This window comes from Fukomys damarensis, unplaced genomic scaffold, assembly GCF_012274545.1.
Source record: "Fukomys damarensis isolate Sample0158 unplaced genomic scaffold, DMR_v1.0_HiC HiC_scaffold_34, whole genome shotgun sequence".
Classification (NCBI taxonomy): Eukaryota; Metazoa; Chordata; class Mammalia; order Rodentia; family Bathyergidae; genus Fukomys; species Fukomys damarensis.
The window spans coordinates 23,147,154-23,158,739 of NW_022900946.1; the positions used below are offsets into that span (position 1 = coordinate 23,147,154).

At 47.1% G+C, this 11,586-nt stretch overlaps 1 protein-coding gene across 1 annotated transcript in view; it reads left to right on the top strand.

The window, feature by feature from the left end:
* Positions 1–4,462, top strand: part of Mapk1 (mitogen-activated protein kinase 1) — a 125,952-nt gene extending 121,490 nt beyond the window's left edge. The window contains exon 12 of the mRNA XM_033758556.1: positions 3,160–4,462. The gene's annotated coding sequence lies outside the window, so the exon portion shown is untranslated. The remainder of the gene's footprint in view (positions 1–3,159) is intronic.
* The last annotated feature ends 7,124 nt before the right edge of the window (positions 4,463–11,586 follow it).

An 11,586-nucleotide genomic window follows, 5' to 3' on the forward strand; every position in this document is an offset into this window, starting at 1 on the left:
TAGCTGCGTGCCCTGAAGTGTTGGCTTGGGTGACTGAGGCAGTGAGACTGTAGGAGAACGCCAGTGAGCAAGAACCCATGGGAGGTCTGGCCAGGTCACTGGAGAGAAAGGCAGCTCAGCACTATAGCGGGGAGCCAGACAGAAGCCAGGGTGCCCCTGGGGCTGCACAAGCAGGATGACTAATTATCTCTGGATATCCACATTACACTCATTGACTGAGATTTCCATTGGGATGCACCCAACTGTGAGAACCCAGGTGTGAGAAGGAAGTCGCTTTTGTGTGCTGCTCATTTTTTCCTGGTGTTCGTAAAGAACAGAAGTTTAGGGGCCAGGGATTTAGCTCAGTGGCTCCGCCCACGCCTGCCTGGAAAGCACAAGGTCCTGAGTTTGATTCCCAGTACAAAAAACAAACAAAAAGGCTACATGTTTAGTACATAACTAAAGTGTGGCTTTTTCCCCCAATGTTGTTTAATGGCGGTTTTCAACTGTTCTGAAAAGTTGAAAGAATTTTAAAGAAAACACCTATATTCTCACCACCTAGATTCTATAATTAACATTTTACTATATTTATTTTCTCATCTTTCTGCCTGTCTGTTCCTCCATACACCCATCAACCCATCTGTTTTTTTTGTTTTGTTTTTGGTTTTTTTGGTGTTTTGTTTTGTTTTGTTGTTTGTTTTTGGTACCAGGGATTGAACTCAGGACCTTGCATTTTCGAGGCAGGCAGTGGAACCACTGAGCTAAATCCTCAGCCCAAAAGACCCCCCCCCTCCTTTTTTTTTTTATTTTTTATTTTTTATTTTTTTGGTACTGGGGATTGAACATGGGTCCTTGCACTTGTGAGGCAGGCAGTGGAACCACTGAGCTAAATCCCCGGCCCCCCATCTCATTTTTTTGGTGCATTTTATCTAGCCCGATTTAGAATTGAGTCATCTAGAATATAAAAACGAATTTAGTGGAAGGTGGACCTGGGAGCATTTATTAACCTACAGGCCAGGCCAGGTTGAACGAACATTTCATTTTGGTGATCACAAAAACATTCTCTGAAGTTATGTTCACATATCATGGTGTATCTAAGCATTTTGCTGAGGTCATACATCAGTTCAAGACTAGGCAGAAGTCCCGGGCACTTTAGACCAGAATGCCATTTTCTTGTGATCCCTTCACACTTCCTCCAACTAGCCTTGCTCTCTCAGAAACATCTCAGAACTTGTATGGAACCCTAAAGATCGTTGTTGCTAAGTTGCCAGTCTTCAAACCCGAGATCAGAAGTTGCGCATTGTGCCACACAGATATTAGAGAAAGGTGATTATCAAACACTTAGCTGCAGTAGGAAAGGCCCAGAAAGCATAATGGGGACTGACTCTTGGTATGGGAAGCTCTGGAGGGACCTCTGCTTGTTGGGGGCCATGTGTTAGTGATGTCCCTCGTGGTGGCTTAGGCGTTCTTAAAGGATCACAGTATTTCATTGTATTTTGCTTGTGGAAATAATTGCAATGAGCCAAAGATAAAAGTGACAGGCCTCATCCTCACTCAGCACTGCCTCACTAGTCCCCAAACCAGGAGCTGTGCAGGTGGAAGTAGGTGCTCATCTTTCTTCCTTATCTGCCCATTTGTGAATTTTCTTAAGCAGATTAATCACTAGGGTCATTAACCTTGTCTCCCTTGGTTTCCCAGAAGACAGAAGCATTTTAGGGCCGTTTTTAAATTTCTGCCAGCCAGGGGGTTCGAGTAGCAACTCATGATATGTACCTCTAAGTGGCAGGGGCTACTTCTGCCTTCGCCTCTCTTCCTAATCCATAGTTGGACGATGACCTTCCCTTCCTGTCCTAACTCAAGTCACAGTTGAAAGTCATAGCCCTGTGACCACTTTGTGAAATATTAACATGATAGGTTTTTAGCCATAACAGTAAGGATCTCCAAAAAGAAGGGTCTGTTTTGTTGGCATTTTGATACTTGGTCCCTACACCACCTGTCTGATCAGGGTTCCTCATCAGAACCACATTATCCCTGAGAAGTGACAACACTGTTTGATAGTACAAAACAGACACATAATGAAGCTACCCTGTTAAATTCAGTGGATCGTTTGGGGCAGGGGGTGCCCAACTGTAGTACATTTATAACAACCTCCTGCAACCTGAGGTTTAATGGGCCCTCAAGATGCTTATGGTTGAGATCCATTAGCCTATTGTTAGAGGAGATTTAGTTGAGTAAAAATAAACATTACTGTTGGGCACAGTAGCACACACCTCAACACCTCAGGAGGCTGAGGCAGGAGAATGGAAAGTTCAAGGCTAGCCTGGGCATCTTAGTGAAACCCTGGTAGAATACTGTTGGCTTCAGTCTCTAGTACTGGGGGAAAAAAACTGTTAGAGCAAAGGGGAATTGTGCTGTTTGTGCTTTCCTGGGTCAGTACTGCTGGTGGGCCTCTTGTAGGTGCCTATACACACCCCTGGAGAACCAAGTGGGCCTTCTCCAAGAATAAGTAGGCCACACATGAAGGCTGCTAGGAAGGTAGCTCGTTGTCAGGTCCCCTCTGACTTGGGTGATCTTGTACTGCTCACCCTTGGGGTCCAGATGTAGTGCTCCTTGCCTCCCCGGATTCCGAGCCTCCCACCTGTGGTTTTGCTCTCAGTTAGAGAAAGCCTGAGCACTATTAACAGCCCACATTCCAGTGCCTGTGCAGTTACCTTTGTTCTGAGTGTCATCCAGACAGAGAGACTTGCTAAGAATAGGAGACAGATTTTTCTCCCTTAACCCCTAATTCTGCTGTTGGAAGGATGGATACTCTGTGGCTAATTAAGGGCACTTTAGACACGCAGGTGCCAACCTGAGCTGTGAATGTGAGTGTGCACGCGTGCATCTTCTGTGTTAGTGTTATGAAAACAGCCTCTTGACAGCTGTTTGAGGAAGGCGCCTGTCAGGTGAGGGCAGAGCCCCAGCGCCGTCACAACCGATGTTACACACGCCTGGGTGTATGTAAGTAAAGTGAGCTTTTGTCAAGAGTATTTCTCCCCTTTCCGTGAGGACTTTTCTGTTCCGTGATGCTGATGATAGCCTTTTAATGTGGTTCATTCTGTTCACTTGTCCTTTTTGTAGGCTGCTGCTGCTGTTGTAACCTGGCCCAGTACTAACCCTAGATTATTTGTGTTCTTACAGGACATGGGCTCCAGGACTGGACGCGCTCAGACACCGATGTTCTTCTCCCAGTTCTTGACCCCTGCTCCTGTCTCCAGCCTGTGGCGGCTCATCCACTTTGACTCCTTTGAGCCGTTCAGAGGGGCGGTTTCTGGTTGTTGTGGCTTTTATGCTTTCAAAGAATTCCTTCAGTCCAGAGAATTTCTCCTGGCGCTCCTGTGTGTCACCCACTGGTGACGTGCGGCAGTATGTACTTTCAGTGCACCTACTGCTTACTGTTGCTTCAGTCACTTACCACTTTCTGGTTTGAAAGATGCAGTGGTTCTTCCCTCTCCTGAATCCTCTCTATGTGACACCCTGCTGACCAGGCAGCCTCCGCAGAGTAAGTCTTTCAGACTGGCTGCCGTCACTGACATCTTACTTACGATAGGAAAGTCCTACCTAGGGCACTTTAAGTCAGTGATGGTCCCGAATTTGCACTTCCCCTGTTGTCTGTAATTGCCTCCCCAGAGCAGGATCTTGTGGAGATACTTTGGATGGTGTTGCAGCCTGCAGCAAGTGCTTCCGCCTTGGGAACCTTCGGAAGCTCTCCGTCTTCTCATATCGTGCTAGTCACTAACATATTTAAGACATATGTATTGTTTGCCCAGATTTTAGAAAAGTTATTCATTCTTCTAAACAAAAACAAAGTACTGCATTCAGCAATGTCTTTCTGCAGATTTACTGTGGGTTACTTTTATCATCTATAAAAGTATAACTTTTGCCAAAATGCATTACATGCAGTACTCAGTGTTTGCAAGACCTGCACAAAAAGATATAAAGTAGCAGTTGTGCTCAGCATTTGGTGACGCACTCACCAAGATTAAAGCACTGAGCTGGGGAAAGTTTCTGGAGCAGTAGTCGGCACGCTGACCCAGATGTCCCAGGTGGAGCGCCACCCCCTGGTACAGATAGGCCCCAAGCTGCTTCACACAGTGTCTGATTTAGTAACCACGTTCAATGCCTGAGAATTTAGCAGAGAGGAACACTGCGTCTTTAAATGAGAAAGTGTGCAATCCTTTTTCCTTCTACAGCATGTCAGCATCTCAAGTTCATTTTCAACCTACGGTATAACAATTTATAATAAAGCCTTCATGAGCTCATGACATGAAGCACTGTTCTGTCATCAAGTACTCAAGTATTTCTGAACTGCTGAGTTAAGAACATCAGAAAAAGCTAGTACTAAGTCATGTTCAGAGCTCGCTCATATTTTCCTGATCTCTTTAAGTATTTGTTCCTGCCACTGTGTACTGTGGAGTTGACTCGGTGTTCTGTCCCAGTGCGGTGCCTCCTGACTCCCCCACTGCTCTCTCTGGTGAGAAATTTGCCTTGTTCAATAATTACTGTACCCTCGCATGACTGTTAACAGCTTTCTGTGCAGAGATGACTGTCCAAGTGCCACATGCCTATGATTGAAACGAAAAATCTATTGTTACCTCTGAGTTGTGTTCCACAGAAAATGCTATCCAGCAGATCATTTAGGAAAAAACAATTCTATTTTTAGCTTTTCATTTCTCATCTGTCCTTTTTCTTGTTTGTTTTTTGACAGCAATGGAGAATGGGTTATATAAAGATTGCCTGCTAATATGAACAGCACTGCACTTGTAATTCATGGAAATAAATGTACATCTTTATCTTCACATTCCTGTTAAGATTCAGTGTTGATTTCCTCTTGACCAGTGTGTCTGAGTGGACAGTCAGATTCAGTTTGTACTTCAGCCAGAAAATGCTAATGGGCCTCCATTTCACATCCCAGAACTGCCCCCACTTCAGTTTACGTGAGATGGCTTATAAAGAGGTTCTTTTCCCCTCTGCTGCGTAGTGGGTAATCCTGGCATGTTTCTTTGTTCACATTAGTCTGTCAGACCCCGATGGCGAAGCCCAAACATCTCAGGTTGGAATCTCTGGTTCCCTCTAAGAGGACCTGGCTCTGGGCACAGCTGAGTGCTGGGGAGGACTGCCTGGCATCGCATGGCACACGCCACCCGGCCCAGGGTGCTGACACTCACACCTCACGTGGCTAAAGAAGGGTGCCGACTCATCCTCGGAAATCAGAATTGTATCTTGATTCCCACCCTAAAATACATGCTTATCACTTCCACACTCAGAGCCCCCATGTGAAAGTCCACCCAGCATTGACAGGATACGGAGATTTGACTGTTATTTGATACATCGGCTAATAAGTGTTTTCGTTTAAAAAAAGAGCATTGACAGTTTTATTACTCTTATTTCTTTGTACTTTTTAAATGGAATGTTAATACTACTATGAGGTTAATTTGCAATCCTCTTCTAAATAGAAAACTATAGCTACTAATATCCAGGGACTTCGAGCTCCTTACCCTTCCCCTTGCTGGCACTGTGGAGTCAGATTGGCATGAAAGCACTCACTGCATTCTGGAATCATTCTAGCCACACGCTGTGTCATTAATACCATGCCAAATGTCATTTAACAGGTCAGAAGTTGTCATGACCAAGGTACCTAGGAGAACTGCTGGTTAATATGTGTAATAGACTCACCTTACATCTTGGCTCTTCTCACATTTCTAAAGATGTACAGATTAGGCCATCTCAGTGCATGTCGGTGATACCAGTATGCTCTGATAAGTCTTCAGACAGATGGCTTCTTTTGGTGTCTAAAGTGTAAGCAAAAAATTCCTGTTGAAACATTCTGGTCCTTTCATTGGTATGAAACACGCCCAACAAGCCAGTGGCGTAGATGCGGCAGACACATTGTCAGGACTCTGCCCTGTTGCAGTCTCCAGAGCTGCCGGAGACACAGACTTCTGTGATGTCTGGGCAGAACGTCACATTCCGTGTGCAGTGCACTGTGTTCACATTCATTTCACACCTACTCGTTCCTGCTGCTCTTGGGCGCAGGGAACGGGTGTGGAGGTAGCCACCGGTTTGGGAAGCTACATGTAGCTTACCAGTGGTTGTCCCTGAGGAGTCAAAACCGGTCCGCCCACACCGCATGCCACATAATATTCAGATCATTCAGAGGAGACTGTTTTATCTTCATTTGCTTATGTGTTAATACAGTTTTTAAATTAGTGACTTTTATATAGTATGGTAACAGTATGTCAGTATACTCATACATGCGCATTCATGCTTTGGGTCCTTCCGTAATACTTTTATATTTGTAAATCAATGTTTTGGAGCAATCCCAAATTTAAGGGAGATATTTTTGTAAATGTGGTTTTGAAAATCTGAGCAATCCTTTTGCTTGTACATTTTTAAAGCACTTGCGCTTTAAAATTGTTGTGCTGGTGTTCTGAAACATGATATTCCTGTAGCACAGGTGAGCAGCATGTAAAAGTGGAGTAATGATGTGGCTTCTCTCATTGTCATCCAGCCCAACAGGATGGAACAGCAGCAACCAACTGGGAATTCATAGCGAAGTTCTAGGGCTGCACCAGTCCGCCTAACGCTTGTTGCCTTTCTTGTGCCGTTTATCCGTGTAGAGCACTCCAGAAAGTTCTGAAACTGCTTTGTATCTGCTTTGTACTGTTGGTGCCTTCTTGGTATTGTACCCCAAAACTCTGCATAGATTATTTAGTATAATGGTAAGTTTTTAAAAAATGTCAAAGGAAGATTTTATTAAGAATCTGAATGTTGATTCATTATATTGTTACGATTTAACATTTATTTGTGGTATTTGTGATTTGGTTAATCTGTATAAAAATTGTAAGTAGAAAGGTTTATATTTCATCTTAATTCTTTTGATGTTGTAAGCGTACTTTTTAAAAGATGGATTATTTGAATGTTTATGGCACCTGACTTATAAAAAACAAAACTGCAAAAAAATCCTTAGAATCATTAAATCATGTCCCTGTGTTACCAAAATAACATAGTACTGTGCATGTATAGTTTAACTGCGATTTCACATGTGAAAGCATGAAATCGTCTAATCCTTTATTATTACAATGTTTCTCAAATAAGTGTGTCTTCCTCCTTTGACTTTGCTGTGGTAGTGATGGGACCGTAAGCCAGTCCCTCTGGGACCCAGTGGGGTTTTCCTTGTGATTCTTCAGACCTTGGATAGATGGGGATAAAGGCATTGCCTGTGCCCTCTCTCTAGTCCCACTGAACTTCAGCAGCCAAGGTACTAGGGCAGACATCACAGTCAGCCCCTTTTCCAGACCTAGAAGTCATGGCTGTATTGCTGAGTCTTAGACATTTGGTTCTGGTCAGTATCGGGCACTAGGCAGTGACCTATTTCAAGACAGAGGTACTGGGAAATGTTTTTGCTGTGATATTACAGGACAAACACAGGCTTCGGGCCCCTGACACTGGCTTCACCGCCTGTCCCTTCGGTTAACACAGTGTGGACACCTGCTGCAGACCCCAAGTGGACATAGCAGGAGGCAGTGGTCCAACTCCCCCACCATCCAGATTCTTGAAGGTGGAGAGCATCTTGAAACGAGGGCCAGAGCAGGGTCTGGAGAGCAGCAAGTCGTCACAGAGCTGTGCGGGGAACTGAGTATAAGACGTGTTGCGCTTGTGGATAATGATGTAGGTAATTAGCATCTAGGAGGGAGAAAAAGAAGAGACCCTGGCCAGTTTCAGTTGCAAAGTACCCAGTGGAAGAAATCAGTCATGTGGATTTTGTCCCTGTTTACTAATCTGCTCGCAGATCAGTTGAACTCATAACTGAATTCCTGCTGCAGACCTGCAGAACCAGCAGCTGGGCTGCATCAAAGATCATCACCGTCTTCAGAAAAATCCCTGAAGTTGCAGGTCTCTGCAGACAAGGGAGATGTTTTCATTCATACAAAGGGAAGAAGACCTGTGTCTGGTAGCTTTGTGGTAATACTTATGTAGCAGTCCACAAGTGTGCATTGAAATGATTGATTATTGTAACAGGAATGTGAGAACAGGTGCGTCATTTAAGAACATTCAGAAGGACCCTCTGGACCCCCATCAGTCCCTTCACCTGAGCTCTGAGAGCTACCACAGAGCTGTGGTCACAGATGGAAAAAGAGGCAGGACCCTTCCTTGATCCAAGACATCTGTAATTGCTGGTGCCTGGGGAAAATTCTTTGTTTGCTTTTCTCCCTTCATTATCCGTTCCCTGACTTCCTGTTTCCAAAGTTGAGCAACCTAAAGGAGTTTCTTATGTATTTTTGCATCCACCCATAAGCCCAGAGATGCTGTCTCCTCAACCGACAGGATTTCTACCATCAGCAGTTTGGATGGAACTGCGGCTGTGATGTCCCGGGCCGGGCTAAGGACAGGAGGCCCAGCAGTGTCAGGTTGGTGACAGAGCAGTCATGTGGTAGACACGTAGACTCGGAAAGAAGTGTCAACGTGGAATCACCACGTACAGGCCAGCTGCCACGGTGTATACTTACAGGCAGCCCTTGAGGCTGAGGCAGAGAGACTGCGTGAGCCCAGGAGTCTGAAGCTCCATCTGAGAATAAATAGGTGAGGGAAGCCCTGATGGAATGGAAGTTGGGGAGGGTTGCTTTTAAATGTGGGGCCAGAAGAAGTGAGGGAGCCAACAGCCCCTTGTCTTTGGTGTAGTAAGACCAGAAGGTAGCAGACTGGTTGTCCGCTCTGTGTGTGGTGGGTGGCAGCTACCTGTTGGACCCGTTGCCTATCTGAGTAGTGGCAAATGAGGCCGTGGAAGGTAGGGATGGCCTGTGTCCAGCCTGGAGTCCTTGGGCCAGGACCATAGCTTTCAAGCCCTGGACGCAGCTCCAGAGAAAGGTTTGCAGCAGATTGGTGATGCAGGCACACGTGAGCTGTCCGTGTTCCTCAGTTGGGGTCTTCTCCAGGTTCTTGTATCCTAAACAAAGAATTGAGGCCTGGGGATTTAGCTCAGTGGTTCTGCCACCTACTTCTCAAGCACAAGGTCCCAAGTTTGATTCCCACTACCACCAAAAAAAAAAAAAATGCTGGGCATGGTGATGCATGTCTGTAATCCCAGCACTGGGGAGGCTGAGGCAGGAGGATCGCTTTGAGTTCGAGACCAGCCTGGGCTACGTAGTGAGTTCCAGGTCAGTCTCTACATAGTGAGACCCTGTCTCAAAAATCAAAAACCACAAAATAAATTGAGCAGGACACCCAAGAGTGGCAGCAAGTGATTTGTTTTGTTTTTTTAGTGATTTATCTGAAAAAGAAAAGATGATCCACTTCCATGGAGGAAGTGAGCCAGTGAGAAGTGGCTCACAGCACCGAGGGGGCTCCGTGTTCAGAGTTTTCTGAGTTTGGGTGGGATTGAGGAGTCAGTCTGAGGTATGACTGACTCCTGCTCGTGGAGATACACCAGATAGCACCAGATAGAAAGAAAAAGCCAATGCTGATTTCTTCAAAGTGTTCTAAATTGCTTTTTAAAGTCTTTACTGCACTTACCCACAAAGTTGTTTTCAGTTTTTCACATTTTTATCACACCCTTTCATGAAATGAAATCTAAGTTTACCACCCCTATCTCCCTCCCACCAAATGGCATAACTGTTCTGCCACAGAGGAACAGAAAACCAACGATAGAAACCTCGGAGAAGCCGGGCGTGGTGGCTCGTGTCTGTGATCCCCCAGTTGGAAGGCTGAGGCAGGAAAGTTGTTTCAAGTTCAAGACCGGCCCGAACTACATAGTGAGACTGTTGTCTCCAAACAACAAAAAATGGAGAGAAGAGCCAGTGTCACAGAAGGTCAAGCAAGGCCAGTTGGCTGCCACCACATGCATGGTGGACTTAGGTGAGCACAGGGGACAGCTGTGTCACCAGGAGAACCTAGCACACGTGTTGATGAAGGTCACCTCCTGGTTCAAACACCGGAGGGTCGAGGCTGCTAGAGGCCATGCAAATAGAGGGGAGGGGGCGACGGACAACCAGGGAGGTTAAACTTAGACGGCAGTGAGTATTGTAAATGGAGGAGCGGAGCTGCCCTCAGCCACCAGGCCCGGGCATTCTGCTGATTTAACTATGTAACTATGTAGTTACAGTAAAAGCCACACAGCTAAGAGCTTAAAGGAGAACCCTGCAGGAATGAGACAGAGGCACCAACCTGCACAGCGTTAGAAAACGCAGGATCACTGCTAGGCTGAAAACAACTGCATCTGCAAAGGCCACTGCCTCCCTCTGTGTCTCAATTAGGAAGGGAGAACATGAGCAAAACATCTTTTTAAAAGTCAGTCATACTAGGGCCGGGGATTTAGCTCAGTGGTTCTGCCGCCTGCCTCACAAACGCAAGGACCTGAGTTTGATCTCCAGTACCAACAACAAAAGTCAGTCCTACTGTGAGTGTGGCCACCACCTACCACCCCTAGAGCCCCTGGACGTGCTGGAGGCTGAGAGCACAGGGCATACGGTTCCAGGACTCTGACTGGCAAAGTGAGCTCCCTGAGAAGATAGCTGCCTTGGGCCACATCCAGGCCACACGAAGGACATCTTAGAAGAGGAGAAAATAGCCCCCTGCCTTATTCCCATGTCTCCCGCCAGTGGTCAAAGGGTTAGGGTAGGATGAGCCAGGAGCCAGTGTCCACTGCCCCTCACGGGACAGCCCTCCGGGGGACACTGAGGCAGCACCGGACAGCGCGTCTGTTCTTTCTGGCCCCGCTTCCAGGTCCAACGCTGTGCCAACTCGGGGCTGTTTGCTGTTTCCCGTGAAGACCTGCTGTTGGCATAGTAGAATCCCCACCTGAGATCAGAGGTCACCACCAGCCCCCAAGGGCCACAGGGAGCCCCTGGCCGCATCCCGTGAGGACTTGGCTGCCGGGCTGTGGACCTGGCCCTGTCTTGGTGTAAATAACAGCACAGGCTTGGTGAGATGCCCTCAGGTCCCACCCGTGCTCACCACAGCTGTGCCCAGCCGCGTGGAGCCTGCCTGCGACCGCGCTCGCCTCGGGGCTCCCGTCCCTGCGCTTCCCTTCCCAGTTTTCTTGTTAGCTGTGAGGTTTCTTCTTCCTTGGAGGTCGCAGGTGTACATTTCTGCCTCTGGAGGCCATGTCAGGTCCCTGAGAGTCTCCTGATCTGGATCCTTGGTGGAGCCAGCCTCTATGCAATGTCCTCACCTCTGTCCCACTTGAACAGCGACCGCACACAGCAGGAGTCAGCGTCCCGGGTGAGGCCTCCTGCAGACAGCCACAGCACAGTCCTGCCACCGCTACTCCCTGCTACCCAGGCCTTGTAGGCTTGGCTCCCTGGCCAGCCCCAAGGGTGACTTCACAGCATGTGCCCAGCAGGTCTGACTGCATTCCTGGACCAGGTGGAGAAAAGGCCTGAGACCCAAACCCTCAGGCTGGAGCAGAAGGTCGAAGCTTCTTCGAGAATGGAGGTCGAGACCTCCCCAAGCTGTGCTCATGGAAACCCTGCCTCTGGGTGTCCTGATGAGGGCTGCCCCCGCGTTCCCATCACCGGTACCCCAGGGATTTCCGAAGATGCAGCATAGAGTGTATTTGTTTTTATTTCT